Genomic DNA, 12,964 nt, shown 5'->3' on the forward strand with positions numbered 1-12,964 from the left:
AGGATCAGTGATTCACTTTCTCAAGGGTGTACAGACAAAGAAGGGGGGTTGATAACCTGATCACTCACTGATGCCCTGTCTGGGCTTTACCAGGACCACTCAGCTCCAGGTATGACCACAGATGCAAAGGTAGATCGAGGAGCTGAATTTCAGAGGTATGATGAGAGTAAATGAGCATGACATCAAGGCAGCATCTGACCATGTATGGCATCAAAGACTTCTGGAGATACTGAAATCAAAGGGAACCAAAAGGAGAACTTTCCAATGATTAGAATCATTCATTGCATGAAGGAAGATGGTCTTGTGCATTATCAGTGGTCAATTATCGCAGGCTCAGGACTCCGATGTAGGAGTTACTTAGGGCAACGTCCTAGACCCAAGTATCTTCAGCTGCTTCCAGCAAGTGTCCTTCCTTCCATCATTAGATCAAAAGTGGAATGTTTGTTGATGATCGCACAAACCTCAACCTCACAAGTAATGAATCAGGATGAAGCTCTGAATCCTTACCACATCTAGTTGTGAATGGTGGACCATTAAACAGCTAACAGAGGGAGGCTCCGATATCCTTGTCCTCAATGTTGGCAGGGTCAGGATGTGATGTGAGAGACAGGAGTGAAGCATTCACACCCTCTCCAGTGAAGCACTGCATGGGTGATACATCTCACTTACCAGCCAATTCAATTCACTCATGCAATATTAATAAATACTAAGAGAAAAGGATACAGTAGTGGCTACAGAAGCAAATAGTGTCCCAGTGTAGTACCACACACCTTGTCAGCAGAACTAGCTGCACCTCTAATCAGGCTACTGCAGTACAGTTACCACGTTGTCATCTGCCAAGCCGTGTAGAAATTACCCAGGTATGTCTTGGTCACAAAAAGGACAAATCTATTCTGGTTGTCACCATTGCTCTTAATTATCATTAAACTGTTGTTAACACTGCTATCAAATGTCATCACTCACCAGCAAATGACTCACTGATGCCCAGTATACTTTTCACCAGGACCACTAATCATGTCTCAGGCTAAATATGGACCAACAAGAAAAGGGTAGAGTGGCTGGTATCAAGGCAGTGTTTGACCAAGGTTGGCATCAAGTAGTCCTGGGCATCAGGAAGAAAACACTCAAATAGTTGGAGTTACCTCTTGCACAGAGGAGGACAATCATCATAACCCCAAAACATCATTCTAAGCCTTAGAACAGGGATTCTCAACCTGGGACCCACAAACCCCTCAGTTAAAGGTAGAGGTCCATGGCATCAGAACGTTTGGGAGCCCCTATGCTATGGGCTCCTCAGTATGCTATTGTACAGCCAATCACCTTCATCATGAACTCAGAAGTGGGGGATTTTCAATGATGATCATTTCCATTCACAACTCAAAAGTTGATGCATTTCATTCCCTATTGCCTTAAAACCTGGGCAAAACTCAGACATGGGCTGAGAAGTAGCATGTCAACATTTGAAACCCAAAAGTGCCAGGCAATGGACACCTCCAACAGTTGAGGAGTTAATCATCTGCCTTGACTGACCATGGCACTACCATTGCTAACCTTCCTATCATCAGCATCCTGGGATCATTATTGATCAGAACCTCAGCTGGACCAGCTATGTACCATAGGCACTGTGGCTACTAGGACAAATCAGAGGCCTAAAGTGAGTGATTCCTTCCTGACACCTCACCATCTACAAGTCAGGAGCATGATGAAATTCTTTAGAATGGATAACAGAATGTCCTAAAAACACTCAATAGGTTCAACACCATCTAGGACAAGGAAGGAGGGAGAGGGAGAAAATGGGAGATAGATCTTAATTCCCAAAATATTTTATAGCTAATTATATATTCTGGAAGAGTAATCACTGATGTAATGCAAAATATAATACAGTCCATCTGAGCACAGTTAGACCCAAGGAACAAGAAGGTGTTATTGAAATGGAAATCTTCTGTTTTTCCAAATCACTGTATATTATACCTTGATCACAGGTAGTGAAGCTGTACCTAAGCTGCCAAATTGTGGAAAGTGTACTATCAACAGTACCATAATTGGGCAGGTTTGACCTGATCTTACCTCTAGAGCTCTGCTGTCCATCTCAGCCTCTCTCAGACCTTCCTCTCAGTCAGTCCTGGACTGGACAATCTCAGGTTGGAGGATCAACACCTCACATTCCATTTGGCTAGCCTCCAATCTGACTGTATGAACATTGATTTCTCTAACTTCCAGTAATTTCTCCCTTCCTCCTTCCCTCTTTTTCAAGTCCCCCTTCTTGGTTTCCTCTTACCCCTTCTCTACTCCTCACGTCATCACGTCATTCTAGTACCCCTCTTCCTTTCCTTCCTTGGATAGCCCATTCTCCTCTCCTATCAGATTAGCCCTTTACAATTTCCAACTATCAGCTCCCAGCTTCTCACTTCGCCCCCGTCCCTCACCCACATACCTTCCCCTTCACCTGGCTTCACCTATCACTTGCCAGCTTGTACTTCTTCTCTTTGTCTCACCACCTTATTCTGGCTTCTTCCTTTCCAGTCCTGATGAAGGGCCCTGACCCAAAACATTGACTCTATTCTTCTCCATAGATGTTCCCCCACCTGCTGATTTCCTCCAGCATTTTGTGTGAGTGCTCCAAACTCACCTTGTTTAAGCCTTGTGTAATCCTACAAACCAAATCAATCCCATTCCTTAGGCTGGAGTAATGAGCTCTACTCACCAAGGAATGTGCACATAAAGAAACAATGACTACAGTCATCAGATGTACAGTAGTTTATTGGTATTGGTTAAATGCTTTCATAAAATAATTTGCTTTCCTCTTCAAAATTTAATTGATTTATACAAATTACTATAATTAATAATAGATATTACTTTTCCATAATAAAGTCATGAAATACTGGAAACTGTCAGCAGGTGAGGCAGCATCTGTAGTGACAGACAGAGAGTTAATGTTAGAGATCAATCATGTTTCAATGACCTTTCAGCAGACCCAAAATGTGAGAAAGCAAGAAGTTTTCAGTTGTAGTGAAAGAGTGTCTGTGACAGGATGGATCTGGGTTACATGAACACCGCTGGACCCATCTCAGAGAGGATGGTGACTGATTTCTAATTGTTCACTTTTGGTGCTTGGCCTACAATTTGTTAATGTTCAGCCCCAAATTTATTTAAAACTATTTACTTCATGAATACAATAGATTTATTCTTGATAACTTTGTGGCTTGTTCTAAAGTAACATTAAACTAGTTAAACAGGGCTTCAAAAATGACTGAGCTAGTAACTTGGATGGATCAGTTAAGAATACACTGTGTATTTTAAGCAGAAATCAGTCACAACCATGCTGCATATAATGAACTTTGTTCTCAGCCTGAAAGATGGAAGCAGGTTCAATGGTGATCTCCGAAACCCAGTGGGATATACACCTGAAGGGGAAAATGTGGAGGGTTGGGGGGTTAACTCACACCAATTGGTTCAGTCACACAAATAAAGCAGGTATGGTGGGCTGTTTTTTTTTCCCTGTGATTCTGCTAGGAACAGTTTAAATGTGAAACGGCAGCAGTAGATGGAGTTAATTACAATGAGGATGTCTTATGTTGCATACCAACAGGTGTAAAATTATTTTATTGACACTGGAGAAAGAAAGGTAATAGAATAGGTTAATACTGCTAAAGGTAATGACGGAGCTGGTAAATTGATACATGAGTTCCAGCCACAGCATCTGGGCTCATTGAAACAAAATAGCGCAAACGCCTGCAGCATTTTAAATGTACGAGCTGGGATTATAAACACTTTATTCCCAGGCCTACACAATGCATAGCACTCGATGAACGGTCAATCCATCTGAATCGTCCCCTTCTCTCAAGGCCAGCCTCACATATGTGGAGAGGTGGGAATTCTCAGCCACAGCTCCGAGTCGATGACATTCAGAACGCTGCACACAGAAACACGGGTACCAGGGGTCTTGTGTTAATCAAGTGCCACCGCATGCCCCGCCCCGCTGAACTCCCCGACCGCTGCAGCTCCCAGTACCTCAACTTCGAGCTGCCGAACTCGTCAGGTACAGAGTGCACGACACACCTGTGTGGCTTCACCCAGCTGATGTCACACAAATCAAAGCAGCCAGATAAAGCTAATTGAAAGAAAGGGCTAAGAGAAAAGGTATTAAATCAGCCAAGTGAAGACGAATTAATTCTGCAATAATTCCATTGTGACATCTGGGAATGCGAGCCCCAGTCATCTATCGATTTCTATCGATTCTGCTATTTATTGCACTGATTCAGGAGAGATCTCATACTGAGGTTTCTATATTAATCAGCCGATCCGGAAAATTAAATATAAATTCACCACAGCAAGGTAGTGGTTGGCTGAAGCAGACAGATTTTATCCGTTGTAGAAGGAGTGGATTTCAGAGAATGCTTCTTTTCGTGTTGAATATGGACGAGTAAATGTAGTTGTTAATATATGGTGTGTAGGTGTAAGAGTGCGCAGGTCTGGGAGTGTGAAGGTTAGTGTGTTGGTGCATGTGAGTGTAAATGTGTGACCGTGTATGTGTGAATGGGCGTGTGTCCACAGAACGGATGACATTTCCGACATTACAACGATGTCAACACATCAGTGAAGTATCGCCGAAATACTTTAGGATATTCGAAATTACGTTCGTGCTAAGGAAATCTGCAGAAGCTGGAAATCAAAGTAATACAGACAAAACGCTGGAGCAAATGCGTTTTTCTCGTACGTATTGATAATGCATTCATCCACACATGTATGGATATGTATTCTATAGAAATAAATGTAAAATATATAAAGCACATGCAGCAACAGTTAAAAGAAACCAGTCACCATATGTATGTATATTTAATGTAAAGACTTTAAGAGGAGGACGAACAGTCTCAAAGCCCCGCGGCAGGGAAATGGTTAAAGTGATCTCATTCATCGCGGCACGGTTTGGCATGGAGTGAGCCACGAGGTGCCGAGGCTGCCAGAGAGGGCTGCTGTTGGTCGAGGTGACCGGGCGCTCGGCGCTGGGATGTGGGACACGCACGGAGACTGCGGTCTGTTGCTGGGGCTGGCAGGGGGCTCCCACGTGTTGACAGTCCGCTCGGATCCTCCAGTCTCCCCCATCACCTCCTGTTGGGTGTGATGGAAGCCGCAGTCTCCTCTTTGTTCTCCCCAGCCCGAAGATCTCTCCATGGTAACGAGGCCACCGGGCAGCGAACACCCGCCAGCTTTGTGTGCACGCCGAGCAAGGGACATTAGTGTTAAGCGGCGAGGAGGCGACCGCAGCTTCCCCCGGTCCCAGGTGTGGCGAGCTGGTTTGGAGATGCCTTGGTTTTCCCGCAGCAGCTCCGCCTCAGTTTCCGGCCAGGCACAGGGCTGAGCACACCCCCTTTTTTCCTGCTGGATTTTCCTCCCAACATCTGTCTGCAGAGCAGAGGGCAGTAGACACACTGCAGCGAAGAAACAACCTTTCCAATCTCTGCACACCTCCTCGTCCAACAAAAGGTAAGCGGCTCCTTAAAACAGAATCTTCGGTCTTGCCCGTTCGTACTGCAGGGCTGCAGAGTGACAGGAGGCTGATGGAAGTTTCATTGTATGGACGCCGCTGTGATCTAAAGGGAAGGCTCCTCGATTCTTTGTTAACAGAAAATTAACCCAACACAGAAGTGAGAGGCTGCCGAAGATAAAACGGCGAGGAGTTTAAGCACCAAGATTGTTCGCTTGCATGCATCCTAACGAGGTCTGTCTGCTGCTCTTCCCCATTCATGTCATGTGCTGTCCAACTTGATTAGATAGGTATTTAAAATATAATTCTGGGGAGCATTGTGCCTTTCCCCTATGTGTTAATTGCCCTGGGGATTGAGGTCACAAGACCAGGCATCCCCGGGATACCGACAATCATTGCCCCCACCCCATACCTCTGATGCCGAGAAAAGAAAAGCAAAGCTTGCATTTCGGAGCCGCCTCCTTCAGTTGCGCAGGAGTGCCAAGGAATGTGTGTGTGAGAGAGAGTTGCTAAATCAGCGTGTTTTGTTTTATTTTGCGTTTCGTACTTTTTTCTCTTACTGTTTGTAAAATGTGACATATTCGGTTACCAGCCAAGAGATGTCTCTACTTTTGACTTCTATAAGGTGCAACTACATTGAAGCAACAATAATGGAAATTGCACAGCAACACACGCAAAATGCGGGAGGAACTCAGCAGGTCAGGCAGCATCTATGAATATGAGTGAACAGCCGACGTTTCGGGCCGAGGCTGTTCTTCAGGACTCGTATTCGTCCGGACTGTACCTTAATTGCTGCACCTGCAGAACCTTTCATTTCTTTGACGGAACAGCAGTCACTTTTTGTGTTTGGACATATTTCTGCGGGACAGCTGCCCTTACCCTGACGCCAATGACCAGCCCATCACATAAACAAATGGGAGCGGTCAGATGGTTTGAGGAAGTATTTGAAAGTCAACTGTAGGTTCTTAATGCAAGTTGAAAAATGTAAATTCTCTTTCATGATTGACACTGTCTACATGGAGTCAATCCATGAAAACTGATCCACTGTTCTGGGTAGGAATGTGCTGTTGTCTTCACTTTTAGCCACTGAAAGGTAGGTCCATGTGTGCATGTGGATGTAGTCTGTGCTGGAGTCTGCTGGTTTGTCAGCACCATGACCGTGACTGGCTGTAAGCTTTCTTTCTCATCATGGTTTTTGTATGTTGTACAGGATACCCTCGATTTTGCCCTGTGTTCTCCTGTGGTCTCCTGGCTCCTTTCCCATCCACTGGATCAGTCCATGGGCCATTACTGAACTCCACCTGAGGATCAGGTCCCACCCCAGGGAACAATCTGAGTCAAGGCTGGCACTCCACTGCAGTGCTGGGGAAGTGCTGCTTTGTCAGTGGTGCCACTTTTACAATGAGAAAATGATGTTCCCCCTCTTTTCATGAATGTGGTGTTATAATGAAAATTTCCCTGTTGTTCACCCCGTTGACATAATAGAATATCATTTGGCTTGGTTGTCACCTGATTGCAGTTTGCTGTTTCCCTGATTGCAACGTTGGCACCCTAGGCTTCTCAACTCCCTGAGTGAGACTCATTCCTAAAACACTCCAGTACAACGATGAGTTTGCTATTAAACAGACCAACCAATATACTGTAAATACAAGTTTCAACCAGACATGTAGGCTGGGTGGATAAAGTTACCTGACATGCACTGTGTCTGTGCACATTATGGAGGGTCTGTGAACCCTCTGGAGGAGGAGTGCTTCATCACTGTAAAACATCTTGAGACGTCCAAGGGATGGGAAATGTATCAGGGAATTCTAAATCTTACATTTTAATCCTTAGCTATGACCTAGAAATTATTTTGTTTTTGTGCTACGTTTCACAGGTATCAGAACCATGACACACATCATCATTTTTTGAGAACTTGAAGCACTGTGTGATGTACATTGCTTGGAGTGCTGGTTGTATGTGGCTTGGTCAGTCTTTATGTTAAGTTACAGGTGGTAAGTGGAGTACTTGAGCACTGTGTGTAGCAATGGTCTCCTTACTTAAGGAAAGATATACTCGTTTTGGAGGCAGTGTAGAGGAAATTTAGTAGGCTGAGTCTGGGAAAGAAAGAGTTAGCCTATAAGATTGAATTGCCTGGGGCGACACTCTCTGAAATTCAGTAGAATGAGGAGGAGATCTTATAGAAACAGATAAAATTATGAAAACGATGGATAAAACAAAAGCAGAAAAGTTGTGTCCATTGGTAGGACATACTAGAACTAGAGGACATAGACTCAAGAACTCAGGGGAAAAGATGTAAGACGGAGATGAGGAGAAACTGCTTTTCCCGGAGGGTTGTTAATTTATGGAATTCTCTGCCCAGGCAAGCAGTTTTCCCCTCTCATTAAATATATTTAAGATACGGTTAGATAAATTTTTGCATAACAGGATAATTAAGGGTTATGAATCCATGGCCAGAACAGCCAAACTCTTACTGAATGGTGGAGCAGGCTTGTTGGGTCGGACGACCTACCCTTGCTGCTATTTCTCACTTCCTATGAGTGTACCATGATCTTCCTGATTATGGATGGATCTCCTGATGGGTCACTTCACTGTACATTCAACCTCTGTTTTGGAGACCTCAGCAGATATTTTACACTCAAAGTGGTGAGCCTTTTGGATAAAATGTTTGATAAGGTCCTATTTGGTCCCTCAAAAAAACACTAGTAATTTGAAGGAGACATGAGATTGGCTGTTCTGGAATCTGGAGCAACAAACAATCTGCGGGAGGAGCTCAGCTGGTCGAGCACCATCTGTGGGCAGGAAAGGCATCATCGATGTTTCAGGTTGAAGCCCTGCACCAGGGCTCAGGTCTTAATCACATGACGCTATTTGCAGAAGAATCCTGACTGGCATTCTGGGAACTATTTAAATCTTGCCCAGCTTTAGGACTGACATTCTTTGATCATTGTGTCTTTGCTGTCTGTGGAACTTTGTACACAATTTGATAACAATTGTTCTGACACTATTTTGCAAAGCTACCCCACTGCAGTGCAGTTTTTGTGTCCCAAGGATGTAAACAGAGCTGCAGGAGTTTAGATTTTCTTCCTCCCTTCTCCCTTGCATGAAGTGTCTTTTTTATATAGTCCAAGCTTGCACTATTTCAAGGTTGAGAAAGTCTGGGTGTAACGCCTGTGATTCAGTGAAGATTCTCTATTAACTGCTTAATCCTCAGGCAAACTTCTTGATACATTTTCTCTACAGTCTGTTACAAGTTAAAGCCCCAAATGGGGGTGAAGCAGCAAGGGTCAGGTTCTTGTTCCTTAAACTCTGAGTCAAAGCTAAACAAGACAATTGTTATATTTGTGTTCTCTGCCATACGGAATGAGATGTGGCAGTTTTGATCTCTCAGGCATAGGTCCAGTATGCAGAGCTATCACTACACTGGCAAAACAATGTTTTATGGACCTGTGCTGGTGTGATGTGGGACTGTGTGAAGAGATTAGGGCTGAGAGAGGGTAGAGAGGAATTCACTCTGCTCACAAACTGGTTCAAGATCTCAGCCACTTGCTGAACAGAAGCTCCATGGAAGGAAGGAGAATTGACTCAAGAGATGCCTGCAGGGTGAACCATCATTCTGCAAAAATAAACTCCTGGAGAACTCAATGGGTCCGGCAGCAATGATGGAGGGAAATGGATAATTGTCATTTCACATCAGGACCATTCATCTGGACCGGAAGAGATGAGACAGCTAGTATAAAAAGGAAATTCATGTGGAGCAAGAGCTGGCAGATAATGGGTGATCCAGGTAAGGAGGGATGATTAATGGAGGAGAGCAGATAGCAAACAAAGGCTGGGAAGTGATAAGTAGAAGCAGCTGGGAGGACAGATGAGAACAGTAGGAAAAGCGTTTTTGTGATGGGTAGAGATGGTGGATAGAGGAGGAAAAGAAACAAGTGATATGGGGTTATGGGTACATGGCTGAATCTAGGGGCAATTGAGTAGACCAGAAGAGAGGAAAAGGACAGAGAAGGAGCAGTTTACCTGAAATTGGAGGAGTCTGCATTTTATGCCATTAAGTTGTAGATTGGCCAGGCAGAATATGAGGTCCTGTTCTTCTGGTTTGCATTTAGCCTTACCCTGGCAGTAGAGTCCAAGTTGAGGAAGTGGGGAGGAGAATGAAAATGGTTGGCAACCTAGAGATCTAGACGGCCATGGCAAGTGCATTGCCTAGTCTGCACTTAGTCTAACCAATATAGAAAATGCCACATTGAGAGCTCCGGGTATAATTGACAAGGTTGGAGAAGGTAAACGTGAACCTCTGCCTCTTTCTTAGATGCAGGAATCTTGATTATAAAATCCAAGCTGGTGTCCTGGTGTGGTATCAAAAGTGTTGTACTTTTGGTCAGACCCTGCTGCAGATGAGACACTAAACAGTCAGCTATCTGAGGTGAGGGGAGGTGAGCCTATGGCAAATCTGGAAGATGAGACCCTGATCAATATTTCTCCCATATGCCAACTCACCAAAATAGATTATGCTGCCAAAATTACAATACTTCCACGTGAGTTTGCTGTCAGCAAGTTGCTGGATACATTTTCTGTAATGCAACAATTACTTCAGAAAATGCTTAATTGGTGGAAATTGCTTTGGGTGTCCTGACGTTATGAAATGCAGAAAATGCAGGTCAGTAGGGCTAGGCAAAGTAAGAGTTTGGCACAGACTAGATGGGCTGAAGAGCCTGTTGTAGTGCTGTATGTCTCTGCCTCGTATTCCCTATCAAAAGAATGCCAGTCAACCTCACTGCTCAGTTCTGCCAGTTTGTCCTGCTGGAGGGGAGGTTTCTATTACAATCACCAAGTCTGCACAGGTTAGACAACGTACTCGTAACACTAGGTCATAGTCGGAAACCAGAGCTGAGATCCAGCCTGGGCTTCTCCTGCTTAATGATAGTATGTACTGAGTGAGTGTCTGTGGCTTTTGTGGTACTCCAGGAGGCTTCTGGTAGAGAGGTGGCTCCTCTTAATCTCAGTCTCCAACATCCTGCAGCCTCAGATCTTCCCAACCGTGGTGCAGGGACCCGGTGTAGTTTCCGAGTAACAACCACAAACAGTTAGGCTACGGATCAGCTAATTCCATTGGTATGCTCATTTATAGCTTACACCAAGGGATGGTTCTCAAATAAAAGCTGGACGCTGGGGTCAGTGTCAGCAGAAAGACCCTGCAATCAAACAGCAAATTTCATAACTTCTAGGTGTCCCAAAGCAAATCTGTTGCCTGTTGCCTGGGTCAGCCAGTTTGGACACAGCTTCCTCCTGCAAACCACGATGAACGAATAACCATGATGATTTGCTGTAATGATATTAATTGTGAAGTGGCTGCAGATGCCAGAAGACAAGAGACTGCAGATGCCAGAATCTGGAGCAACACACAAGATGCTGGAGGAACTCAGCAGCTCAGGCAGCATACATGCAGGGAAATGGACAGTCGATGTTTCATGTCAAAACCCTTCATCTGACTTTGTCCAAATGAAGGATCGCAACTCCAAAACTTTGACTGTTCATTTCTCTTCATAGATGCTGCCTAACCAGAGTTCCTCAAGCATCTCTGTAATTCACAGGTGATTTGGTCAGTACACAGGGTAGAATCTTCTTCTCAAGTACTTCTGTGGGATCGTCTGCCAATCACTGTCTGAGAGGACAGGTGGGTTTAAAGTCCACTCCGAGAGTACAGCTTTTTGTCTGAATCAGGTGGATTGTCACTGACGCTAATGGTGTAATTGGCGCAGCAACACAGTGCAGGCATAAGGAACTGTTATAGATGGCAATAAAATAAAGTAGTGCAAATCAAGAATAGCGAGATACTTTTATGATTTTATGGACTCATTCGCAATCTGTCCCTAAAACATTGAATGTGGGTCTTCAGGCTGCTGTACCTCCTTCCCAGTAGTATAATGAGAAACAGGCATGTCCCAGATGGTAAGGGTCCTTCCTGGTGGTATAATGAGAAACAGGCATTTCCCAGATGGTGAGGGTCCTTCCTGGTGGTATAACGAGAAACAGGTATTTCCCAGATGGTGAGGGTCCTTCCTGGTGGTATAACGAGAAACAGGCATTTCCCAGATGGTGAGGGTCCTTCCTGGTGGTATAACGAGAAACAGGCATTTCCCAGAGGTGAGGGTCCTTCCCGGTGGTATAATGAGAAACATGTCCCAGAGGTGAGGGTCCTTCCCGGTGGTATAATGAGAAACATGTCCCAGAGGTGAGGGTCCTTCCCGGTGGTATAATGAGAAACAGGCATTTCCCAGATGGTGAGGGTCCTTCCTGGTGGTATAATGAGAAACAGGCATTTCCCAGATGGTGAGGGTCCTTCCTGGTGGTATAATGAGAAACAGGCATTTCCCAGATGGTGAGGGTCCTTCCTGGTGGTATAATGAGAAACAGGCATTTCCCAGATGGTGAGGGTCCTTCCTGGTGGTATAACGAGAAACAGGCATTTCCCAGATGGTGAGGGTCCTTCCCAGAGGTATAATGAGAAACATGTCCCAGATGGTGAGGGTCCTTCCCGGTGGTATAATGAGAAACAGGCATGTCCCAGATGGTGAGGGTCCTTCCCGGTGGTATAATGAGAAGCATGTCCCAGAGGTGAGGGTCCTTCCTGGTGGTATAATGAGAAACAGGCATGTCCCAGCTGGTGAGGGTCCTTCCCGGTGGTATAATGAGAAGCATGTCCCAGAGGTGAGGGTCCTTCCTGGTGGTGTAATGAGAATCATGTCCCAGAGGTGAGGGTCCTTCCTGGTGGTATAATGAGATGCATTTCCCAGAGCTGAGGGTCCTTCTTGGTGGTATAATGAGAAACATGTCCCAGAGCTGAGGGTCCTTCCTGGTGGTATAATGAGAAGCATGTCCCAGCGGTGAGGGTCCTTCCTGATGGTATAATGAGAAACAGGCATGTCCCAGATGGTGAGGGTCCTTCCTGGTGGTATAATGAGAAACAGGCATGTCCCAGCTGGTGAGGGTCCTTCCTGGTGGTATAATGAGAAGCATGTCCCAGAGGTGAAGGTCCTTCCTGGTGGTGTAATGAGAATCATGTCCCAGAGGTGAGGGTCCTTCCTGGTGGTATAATGAGATGCATTTCCCAGAGCTGAGGGTCCTTCCTGGTGGTATAATGAGAAACATGTCCCAGAGCTGAGGGTCCTTCCTGGTGGTATAATGAGAAGCATGTCCCAGCGGTGAGGGTCCTTCCTGATGGTATAATGAGAAACAGGCATGTCCCAGATGGTGAGGGTCCTTCCTGGTGGTATAATGAGAAACAGGCATGTCCCAGCTGGTGAGGGTCCTTCCTGGTGGTATAATGAGAAGCATGTCCCAGAGGTGAAGGTCCTTCCTGGTGGTGTAATGAGAATCATGTCCCAGAGGTGAGGGTCCTTCCTGGTGGTATAATGAGATGCATTTCCCAGAGCTGAGGGTCCTTCCCGGTGGTATAATGAGAAACATGTCCCA

The 12,964-nt window shown here is 45.2% G+C and overlaps 1 protein-coding gene across 1 annotated transcript in view; it reads left to right on the plus strand.

Moving 5' to 3' along the window:
- Nucleotides 1-5,404: 5,404 nt before the first annotated feature.
- Nucleotides 5,405-12,964, plus strand: part of LOC132406273 (phospholipid phosphatase-related protein type 3-like) — an 83,770-nt gene continuing 76,210 nt past the window's right edge. The window contains exon 1 of the mRNA XM_059991684.1: nt 5,405-5,484. The gene's annotated coding sequence lies outside the window, so the exon portion shown is untranslated. The remainder of the gene's footprint in view (nt 5,485-12,964) is intronic.

The sequence above is a fragment of the Hypanus sabinus genome, chromosome 16 (genome assembly GCF_030144855.1).
Source record: "Hypanus sabinus isolate sHypSab1 chromosome 16, sHypSab1.hap1, whole genome shotgun sequence".
Taxonomy (NCBI): domain Eukaryota; kingdom Metazoa; phylum Chordata; class Chondrichthyes; order Myliobatiformes; family Dasyatidae; genus Hypanus; species Hypanus sabinus.